The sequence below is a fragment of the Cricetulus griseus genome, unplaced genomic scaffold (assembly GCF_003668045.3).
Source record: "Cricetulus griseus strain 17A/GY unplaced genomic scaffold, alternate assembly CriGri-PICRH-1.0 unplaced_scaffold_2, whole genome shotgun sequence".
Lineage (NCBI taxonomy): Eukaryota > Metazoa > Chordata > Mammalia > Rodentia > Cricetidae > Cricetulus > Cricetulus griseus.
In genome coordinates, this window is record NW_023276919.1 from 3,773,629 (window position 1) to 3,793,151 (window position 19,523).

The window sequence follows — 19,523 nt, forward strand, 5'->3', positions numbered from 1 at the left end:
ATGTTTCTGGTTCCATATGTTGTCACTGCTTAGAGTCATCTGACACCAGTGATCTGTGCCCATGATCCGAGTTCGACAGCATTCTACGACATGCCAAGCACCAATAGCAGTTCTGTGTCCATCTGCCAACCCAGGATCCGAGTTCAGCAACAGGCTCCGAAACGCCAAGGCCTGGTGGCAGTTCTGTGTCCATCTGCTGGACCAGGTCGTTCAGGGGCTGTTTCTCCTTCCATTTGTCCTCACTGCTTAGAGTCATCTGACACCAGTGATCTGTGTGCCAGATCCAAGTTCTGCGATGACTCCCTCAAGCCGAGGCCCAGTGGCAGTCCTGTGTCCTCTGCCTGCCTAGGTAAGCCAGGTTCTGTTTCCAGTTCAATTCGTCGTCACTGATTAGAGTCAGCTGACAACAGTGATCTGTACTCTGGATCCGAATTCCAGGGTGAGCACCTACACAGAGAATCCCAGTGGCAGTTATGGTTTCATCTGCAGTCCCGGCATCCGAGTTTGGCGGCGGGCTTTGACATCCCAAGGCCCAGTCTCATTTCTCCATCCATCTGGATCAGAGTTCTGCATTGGGCTCCCACACGTCAAAGCCCAGTGGCAATTCTGCCTCCACATTCCGGCCCAGGATACAAGTTCAGCGGTGGTATATGACACGCCAATGCACAGTGGCAGTTCTATGTCCATCTGCAGGACCATGGAGGTCATGGGCTGTTTCTGGTTCCACTGGTCATCACTGTTTAGAGTCATCTGACACCAGTGATCTGTGCTCTGGATCCAAGTTCAGAGGCAGGCTCCAACACGCCGAGGCCAAGTGGTAGTTCTGTTCCACCTGCCAGCCCAGGATCAGATTTCGTCAGCGAGCTCCAGAGTGACAAGTCCCAATGGCAGTTCTGTATCCATCGGCTGGCCCAAGTAGACCAGGGGCTGTTACTGGTTCCATTCATCGTCACTGATTAGAGTCATCTGACACCAGTGATCTGAGTGCCTGATCCCAATTCAGCAGCAGACTCTGACACGCCGAAGCCCAGGGGTAGTTCCACATCCATATGCTGGCCCAGGTCCGAGTTTGGTGGTGGTATATGACACATTGAGGCACAGTGGCAGTTCAGAATCCATCAGCTGTCCCTGGATCCGAGTTATATGGTGGTCTCTGATATGCCAAACACAGTTGCATGTCTGCATCAATCTGCTGGCCCAGGATCCAAGTTCGGCCCCAGGATCGGACACTATGAGGCCCAGTGGCAGTTCTGCATCCTTCTGCCTTTCCTGGACCTGAGTTATGTGGTGGGCTCCGACACACCAAAGCCCAGTTGCATTTCTGCATCAATCTGCTTGTCCAAGCTCCAAGTTCACAGATGTTTCCAACACGATGAGGCCTAGTGGCAATTCTGCATCTATCTGCCTTCTCTGGATCTGAGTTCTGGGACAAGCTCCAGCAAGCCAAAGCCCAGTGGTAGTTCTGCCTCCAGATGCCCACCCAGGATCTGATTTCAGTGGCGGGATCCGAGAAGCCGAGGTCCAGTGGTAATTCTGTGTCCAACAATTGGCCCAGGTAGGCCAGGTGATGTTTCTGGTTCCATTCGTCATCACTGCTTAGAGTCATCTGAAACCAGTGATCTTTGCTCCTGATCCTAGTTTGGCGGCCGGTTCTGATGCATCAAGGCCCAGTGTCAGTTCTGCATCCAACTGCTGGCCCAGGATCCAAGTTCGTAGGCAGGCTCTGACATTCTGAATCCCAGTGGCAATTCTGCGTACATCTGCCAGCCCTGGATGCGAGTTCGGAGGCGGGTTCTGACAGGCCCAGGCTCCATGGCAGTTCAGTTTCCACAGGAGGGTCCCCCTCCCTCTGCCGCCACTCCTGTCCTGTCTCCTGGCTCCTGCTCTCTGTATATGTCCCTTCACCTTGATGGGCCTTACCTGATTTGGTGCCTGCTAACTGCTCCAACACACCAAAGCCCAGTTGCATTTCTGCATCAATCTGCTTGTCCAAGCTCCAAGTTCACAGATGTTTCCAACACGATGAGACCTAGTGGCAATTCTGCATCTATCTGCCTTCTCTGGATCTGAGTTCTGGGACAAGCTCCAGCAAGCCAAAGCCCAGTGGTAGTTCTGCCTCCAGATGCCCACCCAGGATCTGATTTCAGTGGCGTGATCCAAGAAGCCGAGGTCCAGTTGTAATTCTGTGTCCAACAATTGGCCCAGGTAGGCCAGGGGATGTTTCTGGTTCCATTCGTCATCACTGCTTAGAGTCATCTGATACCAGTGATCTTTGCTCCTGATCCTAGTTTGGCGGCTGGCTCTGATGCATCAAGGCCCAGTGTCAGTTCTGCATCCAACTGCTGGCCCAGGATCCAAGTTTGTAGGCAGGCTCTGACATTCTGAATCCCAGTGGCAATTCTGCGTACATCTGCCAGCCCTGATGCGAGTTCGGAGTCGGGTTCTGACAGGCCCAGGCTCCATGGCAGTTCAGTTTCCACGGGAGGGTCCCCATCCCTCTGCCGCCACTCCTGTCCTGTCTCCTGGCCCCTGCTCTCTGTATATGTCCCTTCACCTTGATGGGCCTCCACAAATCTACCTGATTTGCACTAGGACTGCCTGCTAACTGAGAATCTCTCTCTCTCACCCTCACTTTCCACATCCTGTCATTTATCTGCTCTCTGCTATTCCTCTGAACCCCTTCATATCTTCTCCCGTCTCCACAATTCAGCCTCTCCCTCCTGTCTGAAATTCTCGGTTCATGAAATATCTAAGGTAGGTGTTCCATTGCTCAGTGTTTAGTTTCCATTTCGTACTTTCCTCTTCAATGTAAAAAAAGAACAAAACTTTGCTGAGAAAGCCAGGGAGGGTCTCTCTCTGTGACCTTTCTCCATGCCCATGCCTGGTGAGCAGGAAACTGCAGAGATCATTTTCTCGGACTGACCAAACGGTGAGACACCCCTTCAGGTTGGTGTGTATTCCAAGGATGAGGTCTAACACCACATTTGCTGAATCATTTGTGTTTTCAGAATTATGCCTTCAGCAGTTTCTTCTCTCCTCTTTTAGGAATTCTGTCTTGAATTGAATGTTCAGGCATTTTGTTCTGTCCTTGCGCATGAGTTCAAGCTGACTCGGAGTTCTTAGATTCTTGTACCAAGCCTTCTTTGGACTCGCCCATGGGAAACACATCTTACTATTACGGGATCCTTCCTGTTACTGTTACCATTGAAAACCTGTTCAAATGCTTTTATGGAGGAATGTCATATTCCCCAAGATGTGCATCAATGGACCAAGAAAATCACAAGACACACATTACTGAACCAAATTTATGTTTTGCGTGGCATTTTTTACAGGAAGTTTAAATTCCATATCTTAGATTAGATTGAAGGATCATGGAACTGCAAGTACTTGGGTGCACCAAATTATGTCAGCAGCAGGACAGGGTTCATGAGGCAGATAGAGAATCCTCTGTATTCCCTTATTTCAGCCTACACTAAGCCATGGTATGTCTGTGTGTCTCTCTTCTGTTTGTCTGACATATAATATCTAACTTTCTATCACTCCCTGTCGCTGTCTCTGTGTATCTCGTTCTCTCACTGTCTCTGTCTCTCTGTATATGTCGCTTCACCCTGATGGGCCTCTACAACTCTACCTGCTTTGCATTGGGCCTGCCAGCTTACTGAACTGTTATTCTCTCTCTCTCTCTCTCTCTCTCTCTCTCTCTCTCTCTCTCTCTCTCTTTCTTGCTCTCTCCAAATCTCTCACACTCTCTCTTGCCTTCTGTCTTTCCCTCTGCAACCTTGATGAATACCAGCAGGTCGGGACTTGCTCAAGGCTGTTATCTACCATATCTGATAGTTTTGTATCTCGGTCTATATGTGTTTACCTTGCTGTGTGTGTTTCTCTGTGTCTGTTAGAGTACTGAAGAGCATGCTAAATGAGTCTAAGATAGGAAAATTAATGTGTTTTTTATTGTCCTATAGATACCCATCTTTTTGAAACATGTGAATGCTTTCTTCCAAGTAGCTTCTATCAAAAAAGGCAGCTGATGTGTCTACTATTTACATTTTTGCCAAAACCAAAGTATTCCCCTAAGGTCCTGCTAGCTGAAAGCAACCCACCAAAAAAGGTTCAAAGATTCACTCTAGATAAAGTGTATTCAGTTCCTCAATGATACCAGATACCTTTCCTCCTCATCTTGTACCTTTCCCAGGGAAATCCGTCAATCATCTTACCATGCAACCCACTGTCACCAGGACTTCAGAAACATATTTTTTCTAAAGTAAATCTCATCTCCTACACTGCTGGCATCTGCCGAGGCTTATGATGACCAAGAGAGTTCCACACATTCTGGAAATCTGTGGAGCAACCAGGTACTCCAGGATGTGGTAGTACTCCTCTATGCTCAGGGCCACCAAAGATGTTCAATGCCCCTTCATCAAGAAGAAGCAGTCTTTGAACTCGACATTATTATACCCTAAGTTACCAATTCTAAGAACCCTAATTTCCGTAATCAGTGAAGGTGAGAATGAAAGGTTGTGGCATCATACTACCTGACCATGACCCCTGGAAAGGTGCACTCATTCACCCAGCACTTGTTCAGTCCATGGTTCCATGGCTACTAAGTCTGCAGGCAGGTTATAGGACCCTTTAAAAGACAGATAGCCACCCACTCCTGATGTCTTATTCTCTCTGTCACCTTCCAATTCCTCTCTGCTATCTGATATCTGGTATCTTCCTATAAACCTCTTCATCTCTTCTGTCACCCCACTCAGCCTCTCCAATCATGTGAGAAAATTTCTAGTTCATGGACATTCTAAGATTCATGTTTCATTGCTCAGGGTACTGTCTCCATAGCAAGCTTTACTATTGCAGGTAAACAAATGACTAATCTCGAGCTTTTGAAAGCCATGGAGGCTCTCTCTCTGTCTGTGAACACTGTCCATAGCTAGGCTTGGTTGAGTGGGACATCTCAGAGATCTTGTTCTGAGACTGAATAAACAGTGAAACTCCCCATTAGGTCAGTTTGTTTCCCAAGGGGAGGCCCTCACCAAGATCGCTGAATCACCTGTGAGTTTCAGATTTACGCCTTTGGGAGTTTCTTCCCTCCACTGTTCAGACCGCTGTAGCCTCACCACTGTTTGGGCATTTTTGTTCCACAATTTTCCATAAGTTGTGGCTGACACCATCTTATGAGATGTTGGGTATCGAGCCTCCTTCAGCCACTTCCATTGGAATTACATCTTATTTTTAAGGGATTCTAGTAGTTACTGTTAATGTGGTATAAACGTTCAATGCCTTATTGTGGAGGAATGAAAAATTCAGTAAGAAGTACATTACTGGAATAAGAAAATGAAAGGAATCACATTACTGTAAAAAACATGAGTGTCCCATGGTTAGCTTCTTCCAGGAAGGTTTAAATTCCATTTCTTAGATTAGATTGAAAGATCATAACACTGTAGATACTTGGGTGCATGAGATGATGTCAGCAGGAGGACAGAGTTCATTAGGGAAAGACAGCATCCTCCATGAGTATGTTGGGAGCTTGCCTCTGGAAATGATATTCACTAATCCTAAACTAAACTAAGCCTTGGATTGTCTGTGTGTCTGTTTGTATGTCTGTCTGTCCTTTCATTCTCTAACTTTCTATCACTCACAATATCTGTCTCTGTGTATCTCTGTCTCTCACTGTTTGTGTCTCTATGTATATGTCTCTACACCCTAGGTCAGAGTCTATAATTCTTTCTTCTTGCAGTATGCCTGCATCATATAGTAATGCAAAGTCCCCTACCCGCCCCTCTCTCTCTCTCTGGTCCTCTGTATTTGGATCTGTACCATGGTTGTGTACCTGCGGCTGTACTTGTTCTGGTTTGGTGTCCACCTAAACTGAACAATTACCTGTATGTTTCTCTCTCTCTCTCTCTCTCTCTCTCTCTCTCTCTCTCTCTGGTCCTCTGTATTTGGATCTGTACCATGGTTGTGTACCTGCGGCTGTACTTGTTCTGGTTTGGTGTCCACCTAAACTGAACAATTACCTGTATGTCTCTCTCTAAAATGAGAATGCTTTCAGCCAAGTAGCTTCTATCATAAAGAGGCAGCTGATGTGTCTCCAATTTATGTTTTTTTGTAAACCCAAAATATTTGTATAAGTTCCAGGGAGTTGAATTGGACACATGCAAACAGGTCCATATAGAAGCACCACAGATGAATAGTATTTAGCCTCTCAATGATCCCAGACTCCTTTCCTCCTCATCTTGGATCTCTCTCTCTCTGGAAACACTCCATCATCTGACCACTCACCCCAGTGATACCAGGAATTCAGAAGCATTTTATTTTCTAAACTTAACCACATCTCCTATACTACTGACATCTGGAAAGGACTAGGAGGGACGAATGCTAACTTGCCTGTCCAAGGAAGGAACACACAGATACTCTAGGATGTGGTAGTACCAAAAACCTTCTCAGCTCCCCAATGATGGTCAATGTCCTACTTCAGCAATATGCAGTCTTTATAACTCGATATCCTTATTCCCTAAATTGCCATTTCTAACACCCCATCATTCACTATTTACAGAAATGGGAATGAAATGTGCAGGCATCAGGCTGGTCTGTCCAAGGCACTTGGCATGATGCACTCACTCAGGCAGTACTCTGTTCAGTCCAGGCTTCCATGGTTACAAAGTCTACAAGCAGGGTTATAAGATCCTTTTAAAAGACAGATCCCAAACGACTTATGCTGTCTTATTCTCTCTCTCTCCCTCTCTCTCTCTCTCTCCCTCTCTCTCTCTCTCTCCCTCTCTTTCTCTTTTTTCCTAGATTGTTCTGTCACTCTCTGGCCTTCTATCATTGCCTCTGGATTTTGTTGAATATGAGCAATTCTAGACTTGCTCAGGAATGATCTTCACCAAAAATGAACCTTTTGTCTGTCTGTATGTATGTGTCTTTCCGGCTGTGTGTCTGACTCTCTCTCTGTCACTGTACAGAAGGGATTGCTAAACCACTCTAAATTGGCAAAACTAAAGTGCCTTTTTATTGTCCTAAAGATACCCTTCTCTATTCAAAATATGAATTTTTTCAGCCAAGTTGGTTCTATCAAAAAAAAAAAGGCAGCTGATGTGTCTCCAATTTAGGTTATTGGCAAATGCAATGTATTCCTGTACGTTCCAGGGAGCTGAATGGGACCCATTCAAAAAGATCAAACAATTCATGCCAGAAAAATAGTGTTTAGCCTCTCAGTGTTTCCAGATGGCTTTCTCCTCCCCCTCTGAGAACTTTCCCTGGGTAAATCCTCCCTCATATAACCTTACGCACCTCTGTCACCAGAACTTCAGAAATACTTTTGTTCTAAACTTAACTTCTTCTCATACACTGCTGTCAGCTGCCGAGGTTTAGGTGCCCCAGTCAGTGTCACACAATCTGAAATTCGTGGAGCAACAAGGATATCCAGGATGTTTTGGTACCCCAATATTCTCAAACGCCTCCCAAGATGGTCAATGCCACTTCATCTAAAAGAAGCAGTCTTGAGAACTTAACATACTCATTCCCTAAATTGCTAATCTAAGACCCCAAATTTCCATAATCAGTTAAGTTGGGAATGAAAGGTACTGGAATCGGACTAACTGCCCATGTTACCTGCAAGGGTACACTCATTCAGCAATTACTCTGCTCAGTCCATGGTTCCATGGGCACTAAGGCTGCAAGCAGGGTTATAGGACCTCTTTAAAAGACAGTTCCCTACCCATTCCTGATGACTTATTCTCTGTCACCTTCCAATTCCTCTCTGCTATCTGCTATCTGGTATCTTCCTCTGACCCTCTTCATCTGTTCTTCAGTCTCCCACAATCACTGTCTTCAACAATGTCAGAAAATCTAAAGTTCATGGACATTCTAAGATATGTGTTCCATTGCTCCAGGTTCCTTCTCCATAGCAAGTTTTCCACTTCCACATAAACAAATGACCAACCCTGAATATGTGAAAAACATGGACGCTCTCTGTCTGTGAACTCTCTCCATACCCAGGCTCTGTTGAGTGGGATATTGCAAAGACATTTTTCTGGGACAGACCAAACGTTGAAACACCCCATAAGGTAAGTGTGTTTCCCGATGATGAGGTCCACCACCACATTCGCTGAATCATCTGTGGGGTTTCAGATTTATGCCTTTGGGAGTTTCTCCACCTCAACTGTTCGGACCCCTGTGTTGTCCCAACTCTTCGGACATTTTTTGCTCCACATTTGTCAATGAGTTAAGCCTGACTTTGTATTTGAGATGTTGAGTAATCAGTCTCTTTAAGCCACCTCCATTGGAATTATATCTTATGTTTAAGGGAATCTAGCGGTTACTGTTACGGTGGAAAATCCCTTTAGAGCCTTTTTGGGGAGGAATGCCAAATGCCCTAAGAAGTACATCAATGGAATAAGAAAATGAAAGGAATCACATTTCTGTAAAAAGGGTGAATTTTCCATGGTTAATATCTTCTGGAAGATTTAAATTCCATTTCTTAGATTAGATTTAAAAAATCACTGGACTGCGGATACTTGAGTGAATGAGATTCTGTCAGCAGCAGAACAGAGTACATTAGGAAGAGACAGCATCCTCTATGAGTATGTTGGGAGCATGCCTCTGCATATGATATGCACTTATCCTAGCCTACACTCAGCCTTGATCTGTCACTGAGTCTGACATTCTCTCATTTCATTCTCTAACTCTCTCTATCATTCACAGTCTCTGTCTCTGTTTCTGTGCATCTCTGTCTCTCACTGCCTATGTCTCTATGTATGTGTCTCTACACCCTGGGAGGGAGTATATAATTCTACCTGCTTTGCAATATGTTTGCCGGCTACAATAAGCCAAAGTCTCTTTCTCTTTCTCACTATCATTCTCTCTCTCTCTCTCTCTCTCTCTCTCTCTCTCTCTCTCTGTGTGTGTGTGTGTGTGTGTGTGTCACTCTGTTCTGGTACTGAAGAGCATGATATACCATGATATACCTCTCTACAATGGCTAAATTAAGATGCTTTTTATTGGACAAAATATACCCTTACCATTCCAAAATAAGAATGCTTTCAGCCATGTCGATTCTATCATAAAGAGGCACCTGATTGGTCTCCAATTTATGTTTTTGGTATCCCCAAAATATTCCTGTAAGTTCCAGGGAGCTGAATGTGGAAGAATGTAAAATACCCTAAAAGTACATCAATGGAATGAGAAAAAGAAAGGAATCATATTACTGGAAAAAAGTGAGTTTTACATGGTTATTTTCTTCCAGGAATGTTTCAATTCCATTTCTTAGATTAGATTGAAAAATCATTGGGCTTCAGATACTTCGCTTTATGAGATGATGTTAGCAGCAGGACAGAGTTCCTTAGGCAGAGGCAGCATCTTATGTGGGTTTGTTGGGAGCCTACCTCTGGATGTCATATGCACTTAACCTAGCCTACACTAAGCCTTGGCCTGTCTGTGTGTCTTTCTGCCTCTCATTTCATTATCTAACTCTATCACTCACTGCCACTGTTTTCATCTGTTTTTCTCTGTCTCTCATAGTCTGTGTCTCTATGTATATGTCTCTACACACTTGGTGGGAATCTGTAATTCTACCTGCTTTTCAATATGTTTGCCTGGTACTCTAAACCAAAGTCTTTGTCTATCTCTCTGTCTGGTACTCTTTTTTTTCCTCTACACCCTGGGTGAATACCTGCAGCTGTATGTGTTCTGGACTGGTTTCTACCAACACTGATCTTTTATCTGTCCATTTTTATGTGTCCCTATCCCTCTCTCTCTCTCTCTCTCTCTCTCTCTCTCTCTCTCTCTCGTCGTGTGTGTGTGTGTGTGTGTGTGTGTGTGCGCTGTCTGTCTGTCTGTCTGTCTGTCTCTCTGTCTCTGGGAGAGCATGCTAAACCTCTCTACGTTTGCAAAATTAAGGTGCCTTTTTACTGCCTGATACATACCTTTCCCATTCCAAAATGAGAATGCTTTCAGCCAAGTCGCATTTATCATGAAGAGGCAGCTATTGTGTCTCAAATTTATGTTTTTGTTACACCCAAAATATGCCTGTAAATCCCAGGGAGCTGAATGGTACCATTATAAACAGGTCCAAAGATGCACTCCAGATAAATATTATTCAGACTCTCAATGATCCCAGATTCCTTGCCTCATCATCTGGGATCCCTCTCTCGGGAACCACTCCCTGATCTGACCAGTTATCCCTCTGATATAAAGACTTCAGAAACATTTCTTTTCTAACCTTACCTTCATCTCGTACACTGCTCACATCTGGAAAGTTCTAGGAGGCCAGAGTGTGTGCTATATGGCATGTACAAGGAAGAAGCAAACAGATACTTTGGTATGTCACAGTACCACAGCTTTCTCAGGTCCCCCAATGATGTTTAATGCCCCTACTTCAACAGGATGAAGTCTTGAGACCTTGATATCCTTATTCCCTAAATGGCCAAGTCTTCCACCCCAACATTCAGTATTCAGGGAAAGTGGGAATGAGAGGTCCAGGCATCAGGCTGGTGTGTCCAAGGCACCTGCCATGATGCACTCCCTCAGGTAGTACTCTGTTCAGTCCAGCCTTCCATGGTTACTAACTCTGCAAGCAGGTATAAATGAATCTTTTAAAAGACAAATCCAGACGGAGTTATGCTTTATTTCTCTCTCTCTCTCTCTCTCTCTCTCTCTCTCTCTCTCTCTCTCTCTCTCTTTCTCCATGTCTCACTCACTCTCATCTGCCTCTTCTCTGCTGTCTGCCCTTTGCTATTATTCTGAGCCTCTTAGTCTCTTCTCCTATCTCCCACACTCACCGTCTCCCACCCTCTTTGAAATCCTTGGTCCGTGGACTTTCTAAGTTAGGTGTTCCATTGCTCAGTGTTCAGTTTCCATTTCGTACTTTCCACTTCCATGTTAACAAAAGACAAACACTATTGCTGTGAAAGCCAAGGAGGGTCTCTCTCCCTTTCCTGCCCATACTTGGGTGAGTGAGTATCCGCAGAGATCATTTTCTTGTACTGACCAAAGAGTGAAGCACCCCTTCAGATTGGTGTGTATCCCAAGGATGAGGTCCATCTCCATATTCGCTGAATTATTTGTGTTTTCAGCATTATACCTACATAAGTTTCTTCCCTCCTCTTTTAGGAATTCTGTCTCAACTTGTATGTTCACGCATTTTGTTCTGCCCTTGTCCAGGAGTTTAAGCTGTCTTTGAGTTCTGAGAGTGGGATTACCAAGCCTTCTTCAGCTTCGCTCATGGCAAATGCATTTTATGTTTAAGGGTTCCTTCCAGTTACTGTTTCCATGGAAAAAGTGTTCATTGCCTTTATGGAGGCGTATTCCTCAAGATGTGCATCAAGGAATAAGAAAATCAAAAGACACACATTACTGAAAAAAGTTGAGATTTGTATGGTAGCTTCTTCCTGGAAGGTTTAAATTCCATATCTTAGATTAGATTGAAGGATCATTGGACTGCAGGTATTTCGGTGTAGCAATGATCTCAGGGCAAGACAGAGTTCATGAGTCAGAGGCAGAATACTCCATAAGTACATTAGGACTCTAATGTGGACCTGGTATTCACTAATCTCAGTCTACATTAAGTTTTGATTTTTCTGTTTATCTCTCTGTTAGTGTGAAATTTCATCTCTAAGTCAGCAGGCATGGTTTTTGACCCTTTCACAGACAGAACCATACCCACACTTGGTCTATTATTCTCTCTGTCACCTTGCAATTCCTCTCTGCTATCTTCTCTCTGTTATCTTTCTCTGACCCTCTTCATATCTTCTCCTGTCTACCCCACTCACCCTCTCCAACAATGTCAGAAAAACTAAAGTTCATGTACATTCTAAGTTTCCTGTTCCATTGCTCAGGGTTACATCTACCTAGCGAGCTTTCCCCTTCCACGTAAACAAATGGCCAAATCTGGAGGTGGGAGGCTCTATCTCTGTGATCGCTCTCCATAACCAGGCTCGGTTGACTGGGATATCCCAGAGTTCATTTTGTGGGACTGACCAAACAATGAAACAACCCATGAGGTCAGTGTGTTTACCAAGGAAGAGATCCAACACCACGTTGCTGAATCAAATGTGGGTTTCAGATTTAGGACTTTGGGAGTTTTTTCCCTCAACTGTTTGGAACACTGCATCATGTCAACAGTTCAGGCATTTTTTATTCCACAATTGTCGATGAGTTAAGGCTGACTCTGTGTTCTGAGATGTTGGGAACCAACTTCCTGTAGCCTCCTCCATTGGAATTACATCTTATGTTTAAGAGAATCTATCTGCTACTGTCATCGTGGAAAAACTGTTTGCCATGGAGCAATATCAAATACCCTAAGAAGTACATCAATGAAGTAAGTGAACCAAAGGAATCACATTACTGTAAAAAAAGGTGTGTTTTCCATGGTTAGCTTCTTCAGGAAGGTTTAAATACCATTTCTTAGATTAGATTGAAAGATCATGTGTCTGGAGATACTTTGGTGCAAGAGATGATGTCAGCAGCAGGACTGAGTTTATTAGGCAGAGACAGCTTCCTCCATGAGTATGTTGGCAGCCAACCTCTGGATGTATAAAGCACTTATCCTAGCCTACATTAAGCGTTGGACTGTCTGTGTGTCTATCTGTCATTTCAGTCTCTAACTCTCTTGCTAGCACTCACTATCTCTGCGTCTGTCTCTGTGTATCAATGTCTCTCACTGTCTGTGTTTCCCTGTATATGTCTCTACACCGTGGGTGGGAGTCTATAATTCTAACTGCTTTGCAAGGCGTTTTCCTGCTACACTAAACTATAGTCTCTGTCTCTCTCTTTGCCTAGTCCTCTGTTTTTGACACTGCACACTGGGTGAATGCCTGAATCCATACTTGTTCTGGACTGGTCTCCACCTAAACTGAGCTTTTAAGTGTCCATTTGAATATGTCCCTTTCGCTGTCTCTGTCTCTGTCTCTCTGTCTCTGTCTCTCTTTGTCTCTCTCTCTCTCTGTGTGGTGTGTGTGTGTGTGTGTGTGTGTGTGTGTGTGTGTGTGTGTGTGTGTGTGTGTGTATTGTTTCTCTGGCTGAATACGGAAGAGAATGCTAAACATCTCAACAATCGCAAAATTAAGGTGCTTTCTTATTGTCCAAAAGATACCATTCCCATTCCAAAATGAGAATGTTTTCAGCCAAGATGCTTCAATCATAAAGAGGCAGCTGATGCTTTGGTAAACACAAAATATCCCTGTAATTCCCAGGGAGCTGAATGAGACCCATATAAATGGGTCCAAAGATGCACTCCAGACAAACAGTATTTATCCTCTCTGTGATCCCAGATTCCTTTCTTCATCATCCGTCATCTCTATTTTACGGTTGTATGTCTGTGTGTCTGTCTGTCTGCTTGTTTCACATTTCAGTCCCTATTTCTCTATTACTCATTGTCTCTGTCCCTGTGTATCTGTCTCTCACTGTCTCTGTCTCTCTTTATATGTCTCTCACCCTGGTGGGCGTCTACAACTCTACCTACATTACAATAGACCTACCTGCTACACTGAGCCTCTCTCTCTCTTTTCTGTCTGTCTGTCTGTCTGTCTCCCTCGCTCGCTCGCTCGCTCTCTTGCTCTGTCACTTTCTGGCCTTCTGTGTTTGCCTCTGAAACTTGGGTGAATATCAACAGCTCTGGACTTGCTCTGGAATGTTCCCCTTCAAAACTGACCCTTTTGTCTGTATGTATGTATCATTCTCGTTGTGTGTTTGTCTCTCTTTCTCTGTTAGAGTACAGAAGAGATTGCTAAACCACTCTAAAATGGCACAACTAAAGTGCTTTTTAATTGTCCTAAAGATTCTATTCTCTATCCAAAATGGGAATGCTTTCAGCAAAGTTGATTCTATCAAAAACAGGTAGCTAATGTGACTCCAACTTATGTTGTTGGCAAATGCAAAGCATTCCTGTACATTCCAGTGTGCTGAGTGGGACCCATGAAAAAGGTTCAATGATTTACTCCAGATAAAACATGTTCAGCCTCTCAGTGTTTCCACATTGATTTCATTCTCCTCTGAGAACTTTCCATGGGAAAAACTTTCTTCATCAGACCATACTCCCCTCTGACATCAGAACTTCAGAAATAATTTTTTCTAAACTTAACTTTTTCTCCTACATTGCTGACAGCTGCTGAGACTTAGGATACCCAGAAAGGGTCACACAATCTAGAAATCTGTGGATCACCAGGTAATCCAGGATGTTGGAGTACCCCACTATTCTCAACCCCTCCAAAGATGGTCAATGCTACTTCATAAAAAAGAAGAAGTCTTGAGAACTTAACATCCTTATTCCCTATGTTGCAAATCTAAGACCGCAAATTTCCATAATCAGTGAAGTTGGGAATGAAAGGGCTTGGCATCGGGCTAACTGCCCATGTCATCTGAAAGTGTACACTCATGCAGCCAGTACCCTCTTCAGTCCATGGTTCCATGGGTACTAAGTCTGCATGCAGGGTTATAGGACCCCTTTAAAAGACAGATTGCTACCAACTACTGATGCCTTATAATCTGTCACCTTCCAATTCCTCTCTGCTATCTGCTATCTGGTATCTTCCTCTGACCCTCTTCATCTCTTCTTCTATCTCCCCCCTCACCCTCTTCAACAATGTCAGAAAATCTAAAGTTCATGGACATTCTAAGATTTGTGTTCCAATTCTCTGTGCTCCGTCTCCATAGTGAGCTTTCCCCTCCCACAAAAACAAATGACCCAGTCTGGAGAAGTGAACGCCCTAGACGCGCTCTCTCTCTATGAACTCTCTCCATAGCCAGGTTCAGGTGAGCAGGACATCGCAGAGATATTTTTCTGGGATTGACCAAACATTGAAACACCCCATCAGGTAGGTGTGTTTCCTTAAGATTAGGCGTACTACCACATTCGCTGAATCACCTGGTGGTTTCAGATTTATGCCTTTGGAAGTTTCTCCCCCTCCACTGCTCTGAACACTGTGTACTCTCAACTTCTCGGGAATTTTTCTTCCACAATTGTCCATGAGTTAAGCCTAACTTGGTATTCTGAGATGTTGGGTACCGAGCCTCCTTCAGCCACCTCCATTGGAATTACAACTTATGTTTAAGGGAAAATAGACAATACTGTTATCATGGGAAAAAAGGTTTAATTCCTTTTTTGGAGGAATGTCAAATACCCTAAGAAGTACATCAATTGAATATGAAAATGAAAAGAATCACATTTTTGTAAAAAAAAAGGGGAAGATTTCCATGGTTAATTTCTTCTAGGAATGTTTAAATTCCTTTTCCAAGAGTAGATTGAAAAATCATTGGACTGCAGATACTTGGGTGTATGAGATGATGTCAGTAGCAGGACAGATTTCATTAGCCAGAGACAGCATCCTCCAAGAGTATGATGGGAGGCTGTCTCTGGATGTTATATGAACTTATCATAGCCTACACTATGCCTTGGCCTGTCTTTGTTTCTGTCTGTCTCTCATTTCATTCTCTAACTCTGTCTCTATCACTCACTGTCTCTGTCTCTGTCTCTGTGTATCTCTGTATCTCACTCTCTGTGTCTCTATATATATGTCTCTACACCCTGGGTGTGAGGGTCTATAATTCTACCTGCTTTGCAATGTGTTTGCCGGCTACACTAAGCCAAATTCTCTTTCTATTTCTCTCTGTCTCTCTGTCTCTCTGTCTCTCTGTCTCTGTCTGTCTCTGTCTGTCTCTGTCTCTCTGTCTCTGTCTCTGTCTCTCTGTCTCTGTCTGTCTCTGTCTGTCTCTGTCTCTCTGTCTCTGTCTCTCTCTCTCTCTCTCTCTCTCTCTCTCTCTCTCTATGTCTGCCTCCCTTTCTGTGTGGTCGACTGTTTTTACTTATGCACCCCGGGTGAATACTTGGATCTAAACTTGTTCTGGACTGGTCTCCACAAAAATTGAGCTTATATCTGTCCGTTTCTATGTGTCCCAGTATCTCTCACTCTCATGCTCTCTTTCACTCTATTTCTCTCTCTCTTTGTCTTAATATCTCTCTGTTCTAGTAATGAAGAGCATGCTAAATAAGTATACAAAAGCAAAATTAAAGTTCTTTTTATTGGAAGAAATATCCCCTTCCCATTCCAAAATAAGAATTATTTCAGCCAAGTTGCTTCTGTCTTAAAGAGGCGCCTGATGTGTCTCCTATTTATGTTTTTGGTAATCCCAAAATATTCTTGTAAGTTCCAGGGAGCTGAATGGGACCTATGAAAAGAGTTACCAAAATGATTCACTCCTGATAAATAGTGTTCAGCCTATCAATGATCACAGAGTCCTTTCCTGCTCATCTGGGATCTCTCTCTGGGAGATCCTGCTCATGACACCTGGAAGCATGCACTTACTCAGCCACTACTCTTCAGTCCACTGTTCCATGGATAGTAAATCTGCAGTCAGGGTAATTGGACCCCTTTAAAAGACAGATCTCTACACACTCCTGATGTCTTATTCACTCTGTCACCTTCCCATTACAATCTGCTGTCTGTTAACGGGTATCCAGTATCTTCCTCTGATCCTCTTCATATCTCCTCCTGTCTCCCCTACTCACCCTCTCAAACCATGTCAGAAAATCTAAAGTTCATGGACATTCTAAGATTCCTGTTCCATTGCTCAGGATTCTGTCTCCATAGCGAGCTTTCCCCTTCCAAATAAACAAATGACCAACTCTGGATCTCTGAAAGCCATGGAGGCTCTCTCTCTCTGTGAACTCCCTCCATACACAGGCTCGGTTGAGTGGGACATCACAGATATCTTTTTTTTAGGGAGAAAATTATTTAATAGAGCATATTTCAAGCAGGATTCGGCTTTCAGTAATACAATCTCGTCTATGTTCAGGGATAGGTGGAAAGGAAATTCACTTGTTTAAATTAATATGTGAAGCCAGCTTCAGCAGAGCAATGTGAAAATAAATGAGTCTCCTTCAGACATTTTTGCTTGATAAAAGCTGCATTTTAAGAGCCTTATGTCTCTTTAGGTTACTTCAAAATTACTTCAGCTCTCTGAACTTCACCCACTTGATAATTGTTTCTAGTGATCTGTAAACAAGCCTGTTTTAAACAATTAACCATTGGGATTATGTAGAAGATTTGGGTAACAATGATTTGATAGGAAAGTTGCTGCTCAGGATGTAGCACCTTCACACTCTGTCTTATGCCTAACCATGCACTCCACACTGCTGTGAACACCAAATTTCTGGAAGCTTTATCCTTTTCTTTACCACATTTACCAACCTCAGGAACTTTTTCATTAGAAGTGCCTGCCCATGGTCTAGAAAGCCCAGCTGCTTCCACAACAGAGACCCTGATAGTAGGGTTCTGGGTAGCTCACCGAGAACTATTTTAGGATTGACAAAATGGTGAAAATTCCATCAGATTGATGTGTTTCACAAGAATGAGGCCCACCACCACATTTGCTGAATCACTGGTAGGTTTCAAATTTATGCCATTGGGAGTTTCTTCCCTCCAGTGTTCGGACCCCTGTGTCATCTCAACTCTTCAGGCATTTTTTGTTACACATTTGTTGATGAGTTAAGGCTGAATCCATCTTTTGAGATGTTGGGTACCAATCCTCCTCCAGCCACCTCCATTGGAATTACATCTTATGTTTAAGGGAATATAGCAGTTTCTGCTACCATGTAAAAACAGTACAATTCCTTTTTGTGGAGTAATGTCAAACACTCTATGAAGTACATCAATGGACTAAAAAAATGAAAGATATCAAATTATGTAAAAAGGTGCCTTTTCCATGGTTAACTTGTTCCAGGAAGGTTTAAATTCCATTTCTTAGATTGGATTGAAGGAACATAGGAATGCAGGTACTTGGGTTCACTAAATGATATCTGCAGCACGGCAGAGTTTGTTAGGCAGAGACAGCATCATCAATGAGTATGTTGGGAGCCAGCCCTGGACCTGGTATTCACTTATCTCAGATTACACTAAGCCTTGGTATGCCTGTATGTCTGTCTGTCTGCTTATCTGACTTTTCAGTCCCTACCTCTCTATCTTTCTTTGTCTCTGTCTCTGTGTATCTCTGTCTCTCACTGTCTCTATATCTCTGTATATGACTTATCACCCTGGTGGGCCTCTACAACTCCACCTATTTTGCACTGGACCTACCTGCTTCACTGAGCCTCTCTCTCTCTCTCTCTCTCTCTCTCTCTCTCTCTCTCTCCTGTTTGCTGTGTCAATCTCTGGCCTTCTGTGTTTACCGATGCAACATGGGTGAATGTCAGCAGCTCTGGCCTTGCTCAGGAATGTTCTCCACCAAAACTGAACCTTTGCCTGTCTGTAGTATGTTTCTTTTTCTCTGTTTGTCTTTCTCTCTGTCTGTCAGAGTAAAGAAGAGATTGCTAAACCACTATAAAATGGAAAAACTAAAATGCTTTGTATTGTCCTAAAGACACCCTTCTCTATCCAAAATATGAATCGTTTCAGCCAAGTTGCTTCTATCAAAAAAAGGCAGATGATGTGTCTCCAATTTATGTTTTTGGCAAATGTAAAGTATTCCTGTAAGTTCCAGGGAGCTTAATGGGCCCCAGGCAAAAAGGTCCAAAGATTCACTACAGATAATTAGTGTTCAGCCTCTCAGTGATTCCAGATTGCTTTTTTCCTCCTCTGAGAACTTTCTCTGGGAAAACCGTCCCTCATCTGACTTCTGACAGCAGAACTTCTGAAATATTTTTTTCTAAACATAACTTCATTTCCTACACTGCTGACAGCTGCCGAGGCTTAGGATGCCCCAGAGAGTGTTACAAAATCTGGAAATCCCTGGAGCAACTAGGTAATCCAGCATGAAGTAGTACCCCAATATTCTCAAACTCCCCCAAATATGGTCAATGCCACTTCATCAAAAAGAAGCAGTCTTGATAACTTGACATCCTGATTTCCTGAGCTGCACATCTAAGACCCCAAATTTTCGTAATCAGTGAAGTTGGGAATGAAAGGTCCTGGCATCAGGCTAACTCCCCATGTCACCTTGAAGGTTATACTCACTCAGACAGAAATCTGTTCAGTCCAGGGTTCCATGGGTACTAAGTGTGTAGGCAGGGCTATAAGACCCTGTTCAAGAAAAGATTCCTACCCGCTCCTGATGTCATATTCTCTGTCAACTACCAATTCCTCTCTACTATCTGCTATCTGATATCTTCCTCTGACCCGCTATATCTCTTCTTCTGTCTCGCCCACTCATCCTCTCCAACCATGTCAGAAAATCTAAACTTCACAGATATACCAAGATTCGTGTTTCATTGCTCAGTTGTCCATCACCATAGGGAGCTTTCCCATTCCACGTAAACAAATGATGTACTCTGGAGCTGTGAAAGTCATGGATGCTCTCTCTCTGTGAACTCTTTCCATACCCAGGCTTAGTTTAGCGGGACATCACAGACATATTTTTCTTAGACTGTCCAAACGTTGAAACACCCCATCAGGTTGGTATGTTTCCCAAGGAGGAGGTCTACCACCACACGCACTGAATCAGCTGTGTGTTCCAGATTTATGCCTTTGGGAGTTTCTCACACTCCACTGTTCAGAACTCTGTGTCGTCTAAAACTCTTCGGGCATTATTTCATC